Source organism: Lepisosteus oculatus, chromosome 11 (genome assembly GCF_040954835.1).
Source record: "Lepisosteus oculatus isolate fLepOcu1 chromosome 11, fLepOcu1.hap2, whole genome shotgun sequence".
In the NCBI taxonomy this organism is placed as follows: Eukaryota; Metazoa; Chordata; class Actinopteri; order Semionotiformes; family Lepisosteidae; genus Lepisosteus; species Lepisosteus oculatus.
The window spans coordinates 24,831,206-24,838,314 of record NC_090706.1 but is presented as its reverse complement, the minus strand read 5'-3'; the positions used below and the strand labels follow the sequence as shown (position 1 = coordinate 24,838,314).

Sequence of the window (7,109 nt, the reverse complement as noted above, 5' to 3'; positions counted from 1 at the left end):
CAGAAGTTTAATCATGCTGTCTTTAAAAAGATTGGGGTTTCTGAATGGTGTGCACTTTACAAACCTATATAAATACTAAACATACAGGAAATGAAACTATGAGGCTTGTTTCCATATTCAGTAGGTGTAACAACCAATGAAATTCCTGTTTACAGGGGTTTTCCTGTTATAAGTGTAAAGTGATCTATTAGCTATTAATAACATAAGCATAAATGTTAACGCCTCCTTATTAAAATGGTTTGGTTTAAGTAGAAATTTTGGCTAGTGTGCATGCTGATACATGTTTGTAAGCATGCTTTCCATAGTTTATTTGCTTGCTGTTAATCTTTCTTACTCTTTTGGAGTCCAATTTAGAATGGTAGAGAATTTAGCACCTGAAGTAAGGGACGGACGAAAACAGCGACAAGTCAGTCTCACATGGTTGTTCCTAATCACAATCATTAAGAAAACTAACTTGAACAGAAACACCTCCCTTGGCACTAGTTTCAAGTATCCCTCCTTTATCCCAGTTCCATCTTGTTTCTACCCTTTGTTCACTTCTTTCTGAATGTCCTATAGCAATAGGAGTATACAAATTAACCAAGAAGGTTAAGGTAAATCTATCCCATTGAATATTACAAACATTCACAAAGCATCTAATTCTTGGATTCCTGGGTGTTGTTGTCCTGAGTGAAATAAAATGTATTATTTAAGACTTCTGTGTTCAACACAGAAACAGGGCAACAGGTAAGTCTGAGCACATACTCACATTGCCCTTTTTCCTGCCTGTAATATCTGCTGTTGATTTGATGTTCACTCCCACAGCTACTAACAGGACACCTACAGCAAACATATATAACCTTTTCTTGCTCTCCTCTTTTTTCTTAGTCTGAATTTCCGTACTCAGTACCCAGTTCTACCTATTGCCCCAATCCCCCTTGCCTCACTAAGTTTCAAGTTGATGTACGGTACATGCTACCCAAACATAAGATAAAAGGTGGCCTAACCAGTGTTAAGTCTTTAGAAACAAAATGGACTTCTATCAAATACTCTACCCAACTTTACAATGTCTTTATTGTCTCTTACAAAATTATCAGAGCTTGACGTGTTCAGATGCACTGTTCCTTTGAGGATGATATGGTCATATGATAATAATACTCCTTACAATACTTTAAAAATTCAACCATTGAATCATTTTGAATAGTCAAAAGGATGAATAATGTGATCCTCAAATACACCTGCTGTTCTAACAGCTATCTCGTCCCTAGTCAGCACTATACAGGTGAACTGTGTACAAAAGTAAATAATTACCAAACTATTTTAGTACTACCGATAGTGTCAACTCAAAGTTAGTTAATTTAAACTTAACCTTTCTACCAAATTTGCTGTTTCATGGGAAACCAAAAGAAGAGTTTCTTACCCTCCAATGTATCCAAGCCCAGTTGGAAAAAATATATTTTGAAGTTGCATATTTTTTGAAGAAGATGTAATAATAATAATAATTATAATTGCTTACACTTATATAGCACTTTTCTGGACACTCCACTCAAAGCACTTTACAGGTAATGGGGACTCCCCACCACCACCAATGTGCAGCATCCACCTGGATGATGGACTACAGCCATAGTGCGCCAGACTGCTCACCACACATCAGCTATCAGTGGGGAGGAGAGCAGAGTAATGAAGCCAATTCATAGATGGGTTACACCCCTACTCTTTTCGAGAAACGCCCTGGGACTATACTGGAGCATTAGGACCCACATGGACTGCAGGGTGAGCGCCCCCTGCTGGCCCCACTAACACCTTCCAGCAGCAACCTTAATTTTTTCCAGGAGGTCTCCCATCCAGGTACTGACCAGGCTTTTACATTCAGAAAAATGTATAGTTTCTGAATGGCACGGTGGTGTAATGGTGAGAATTACTGCCTTGTAGGAGCCCTGGGTTCCATTCTGGACCTGAGGTGCTATCTTGAACTTGAACTTGAACTTGAACTTGAACTTTATTGCCATATGTGACCGGTACTGGTACAATGGAATTCTTACTTACAGAAAGTCTCTCAATTGTAAAACAAGTGGAGTTTGTATGTTCTCCCTGTATTTAGGGGGGCTTCCTCAGCCCAAAGACCTCCCGGTACGTTAATTGGCTTCTGGGTAAATTGGCCCTGGTGTGAATCCTGTGATGGATGTCCCATCCCAGCCTTGTGCCTGTTGTTTGCTGAGATAGGCTCTGGCTCCCCCAAGACACTGATTTTAAAATAGTGTCCTTTTTTTCCCACCAAATTTTGAAATTGCCAAATACATTTTGTATCTCTGTTCCAACAACAGCAACTCCTGTGCCAATGTGAAGACATAATATTCTTCCAGTCCACCCACTAAGTTAACCATTCGTCTTTTCCCTTCATAGCAACTTATAAGAGGTTGGAGTACTAACTGGAGGAGTGAATTATCCCTCCCTGATATCATTGTATAACTTCAGGCAGCTAGCAAATTGCAAGAGCCTGTGTTGCAACAGAATCTGAGAAAGATTTGAGGAAGAGTTAGAATGCTCTCAATCCTAGGCCCATTTGTCTAAAGTACTTGGTTTGGGCTTTGGAATTTTTTTTTTCTCAGTGATTGTCAGGTGTTGTTAATTTCAAAAGTAGCCACTAGTGGAGTTACAGAGTGCTCTTGGAGGTACAGAACTGCCCCTGTTCTGTTTTAAAATCCTTCCTAGAATAAGTGACAATGGTAGCATGCATTAAGAAGCTAGCTTTATTTTTAAAATGTTTACAGACAGAGCCTTTGCATAATAAAGCAAGCATACCTCAAAATAGAACTTTCTATTTTCCATAATGCCTTGTGTGTAAAGGATATGAATGAGCAGTACATTGTCCAGGCAAAATAAAATGAGGACCAGTTTTTCAAGTTTGCTTGAAAAAAATACTTAGAATTGAGTAAATGTTAGAAAAACCATACACACATTTGTACTAGAATTTAGTTACATCACCATTTAACACGATATCAACTGGTTTTTGAATAACACCTTTGTCCAGGTTCTGTCCTATAGAGGGTATTCTTCTCTGAATAACTGCTCTGAATTGGTGGGCTGTGTACATGTCTTACTTATGAAAATTGGTTATAACATCCTTAAAGGGTTTTTTCTTTGCATTATGAACTCTTGAGGAGCTTATTTGTTTAAATTATTCATGCTAGGGTTTACAGGAGAACAATATATGACCTAACCAGGGAGAACATAGTCAATCGTCTTATATCTGTTACAGATACTTCAAACCAATCAAAGATCACCTGTTTTCATTCCATAATACCTTAGTGATGACTAGTGTTCCATAGTCAAGAGAATTTTCTGTTTCTCTACTAAAAATAGTAAAATAGTACTCTGATCAAATAAAACTTGAAGTGTTTCATTGCTGGAGTGACAGATGAGAGTACAGTAATTAATCCTTCCGTGGCTGGAAGATGAGAGTCATATAGTAGGGTTTTCTCATTTTTGTCCCCTTTGTGTTCTTGGTTACTGAATTAAACTAATTACTGGCCAGTTTACCTGTGTTTTGTTTATCAGAGAGATAATCCTGGGTTCAATTCCTGGGGTGCTATCTGCATAGATAGATAGATACTTTATTGATCCCGTGAGGGAAATTGCAGTGCAACAGCAGCTTAACACACACAACACAGCCACAGTGTAATGAATTATATAATAATAGTACAATACATACAATACAATACAAGAGTTACTCACAGTCTGGACACACAAAGAACAAACTAGAACAGAACAGTACACAGAAAAATGGTATCACACATATGAATATAAATATAGATGTAAATATAGATATAAATATAAATGTATTGCACAGTTCCCTGGCATATATTGCACAAAAAATGGTTGTAAACGGGAAAAAGAAAACAGATGTAGCAGTAGATGTGTAGATGCGTTTAGTCCAGAAACAGGTCACTGTCGATGTTTCCTCTGCCCAGACGCGAGGTGGATGCGTTGTACAGTCTTATGGCAGAAGGCAAGAATGACCTCCTGTAGTGCTCCCTGTCGCACTGTGGATGAATCAGTCTATTGCTGATCGTGCTCTTCATTCCTGCAAGCCTGTCATAGAGGGGATGGGAGAAGTTGTCCATGATGGCCTCTAGTTTGGACATCATTTTCCTCTCAGCCACTACCTCCAAGGGGTCCAGGTCAGACCCAGTGACGGAGCTTACTCTTCTGATGAGCTTGTTCAGCCTTTTAGAATCCACTGCTCTAATCCCAGAGCCCCAGTACACCACTGCGTAGAAAATGGCACTCGCTACCACCGACTGATAAAACATGTGTAGCATCTTACTACACACATTGAAGGACCTGAGCCTCCTCAAGAAGTAAAGTCGGCTCTGTCCCTTCTTATAGATGGCCTCGATGTTCTTAGACCATTCCAGTCTATCGTCGATGTGTACTCCCAGGTACTTGTACGAGTCCACCATCTCCACGCCACTCCCATGGATGTAGACAGGAGTAGGTTTGACCTTTTACCTCCTGAAATCTACCACCAGTTCCTTTGTCTTTATAGAGTCTGCATAGAGTCTGTATGTTCTCTCTCTGGTTTCAAGGTGGTTTCCTTCATGTGCTCTGGTTTCCTCCCACAGTCCAAAGACATAATGGTCAGTTAATTGGCTTCTAGGAAAATTGGCCCTGGTGTTGGTGTGTGTGTGTCTGTGTCTTTGTCTGTGTGTGCCCTTCAATGGACTGGTGTCCCATTCAGGGTGTATCCCGCCTTGCTCCTGTTGCTTGCTAGAATAGGCTCCAGCTCCCCCATGATCCTATATTGGAAAACTGGAAAACCTGCAGGGCTGTGAATTTAAAGGACTGGATCTTTTCATCTCATTCTTCATGTTCCTTCAATGATGCCAAGTTACAGAACAGTTCCTTGCGTAATATACAGATAAATGAGAACATGTCAAGCAATGTTGCAGATGCTAGGCACAGTTCATAGTCAGAAAACATAGGTACGTATATAAAAGGAGAAAATATACTTTTCCACTTTTGTAAATCTATAGAATAAGATGGATGTAACGTTAGGAAACACATGTAATGGAAACAATTTCTTGTGTCTTTGCAGTTAAAGATCAAACTGGTGACAACAAGGGCAGCATGCGCATACAGCATGAAAATCCCCTGTTAAAGAGATGGGTATATATTTGCTTCAGTAATTTGGTGTGAAGTCTCACTTCACTAGACGTGAGACTGAAAAGCATGATGCTTCACAAAAATCTAGTTTTACTAGCAATTTTCTTCTCATCAGTGCAAATAACTGGATGAGTGAAATTTTAAGCGACCTGAGAATTCTGAAACAAAATGTCAATGAAACGCTGGTAAGTGTAAGGACGCAGGACAGTGTGCACCTGTCTTAATGGTAAAGAAAAAAACTGGATCATCGTAGAATGATCTAATTTAAATCTGACCATTTGTTTGGACTTCAATTTATAATGTGTAATGTTAAAAACAAAATTCATTTAATGTTTGTTTATTAAAATAAAAAGATTGGTTTATAGCTTGTTTGCTTTCATTTTTAAACAAATATGTCCTTGTGTATTTGTTTATGTACAGTATGCATTCACTTATGTATGTTTTGTTTGATGGTCTGGATAAAGAGGCAGAATTGTCCCGAAAAATGCATGTCTTGACACTCCCAGACAGATCCAGGATCCTGGGTTGTAGGCCACTCTTCTGACTCTAGGTGTACTGCATACGCCCTTTGACAGTGATGAAGTATAGATTAATTTTAACGCTATGCTATTCGATGTATTTATGTGCATATGGCGCCCCCAGCCGTTAAAAAGTTTTAAAAGGATGTGCTACATTTTTCTTGTAATCTTTTACATTGAAATGGGACATATACTGGTTAAATTCAGTATTATTTGTTGCTTTCATTTTCTTTTCTTAAAACCTTGCTTCATTTATTTGTTCATCATTTTTCTTTAGGGGTTGAGAAGGGAAGATTTAAAAATTCCAGCTAACATTGTTGGTGATACGGTACGTTTTCTTGCACAAACTTTCGCAAATGTAGTTTTATATCGGATGTTGCTGTTGAAATCTGTTTGGTGCTAACCTGAAATGTTTACATATAGACTGACGAAATGCCTTAACAATTAGAAAATTAGTGGATTCAGTTCCTATTTCTTGTAATCTTTATTAGTGTTTTTTTTTATTAAAGTTTACTGTTTATCGTTTCAATTATAACTCAGCTGACAATTACTGTATACTGTATATTCAAATTCACGGATGTGTAAGAATATCAAAAAGAGGACTCAATTTTCAGGGAAAATTCCCTTCCGAAAATGTGTAGTGTTGTTGAAAACAATTACAGAACATCTGAGCCCAATGCACTAGTTTTAGTCTTTCTGCGGAAAAAAAACAACAATTGAGACGTTCTATTTACGTTCTATTTTTAAATTAGGATCTCTTCATACCGTCAGCGAAGTAGTTAACTCAGATATGACATTCATATACAGTACTGTAAGCGCTAATATGGATCAACGCTATTTCCTTGGCAGTGTGCTTGTGCTGCTGTCTGCTTTGCAAACCTGCAGGACATCATGGAAATGGCTGCCCAAAATGCAAATTTACACTTGGAAAGCATAATTGCAAAGCTGACGTTGAGGGTGAAAAGTCTTCTGCAGCGCTACTACAGTGAGGTGAGTTGGATTACTTTTACATTATCTTATTGCACTGATAAAGACCCCATCATTGTTTAAGATTTCCACAGATAATGATCATGAAAATGTTTAATCACAAAAGACTCTTCAGTGTAATGTAAAGATAAAAATAATATATCTTTCATACAGATTTAACTTGTTTATTTTCATTACTTCCAGTTAACATCTTTGAATTTGGAATTAAAAAGAGCCCGAAAGATTTGTGATTGAATTCCTTTTTTTTTGGCAGGGTAAACCAAGAACAAAATGTGTGAAACGTCTGACTACAGGCAACTTTTTTGTAAACTATGAAGCCTTCTTCAAAAAATGGAATGAGAAGAACTGTACTATCTAATGTTAAGAAATGTAAGTTCATGTACAAATCATGAGCTTAAACCTATTTTAAATCTGTTTTTTGCCATGTATTCAAGAAAATTAAACATTATATTCCTACTG

General features: G+C 37.9%; 1 long non-coding RNA gene across 1 annotated transcript; it reads left to right on the top strand.

Moving 5' to 3' along the window:
- Nucleotides 1-6,517: 6,517 nt before the first annotated feature.
- LOC138241700 (uncharacterized) lies at nucleotides 6,518-7,109 on the top strand. Its single transcript, XR_011190963.1, has 2 exons — nucleotides 6,518-6,653; nucleotides 6,904-7,109. It is a non-coding gene; the product is annotated as an uncharacterized lncRNA (long non-coding RNA).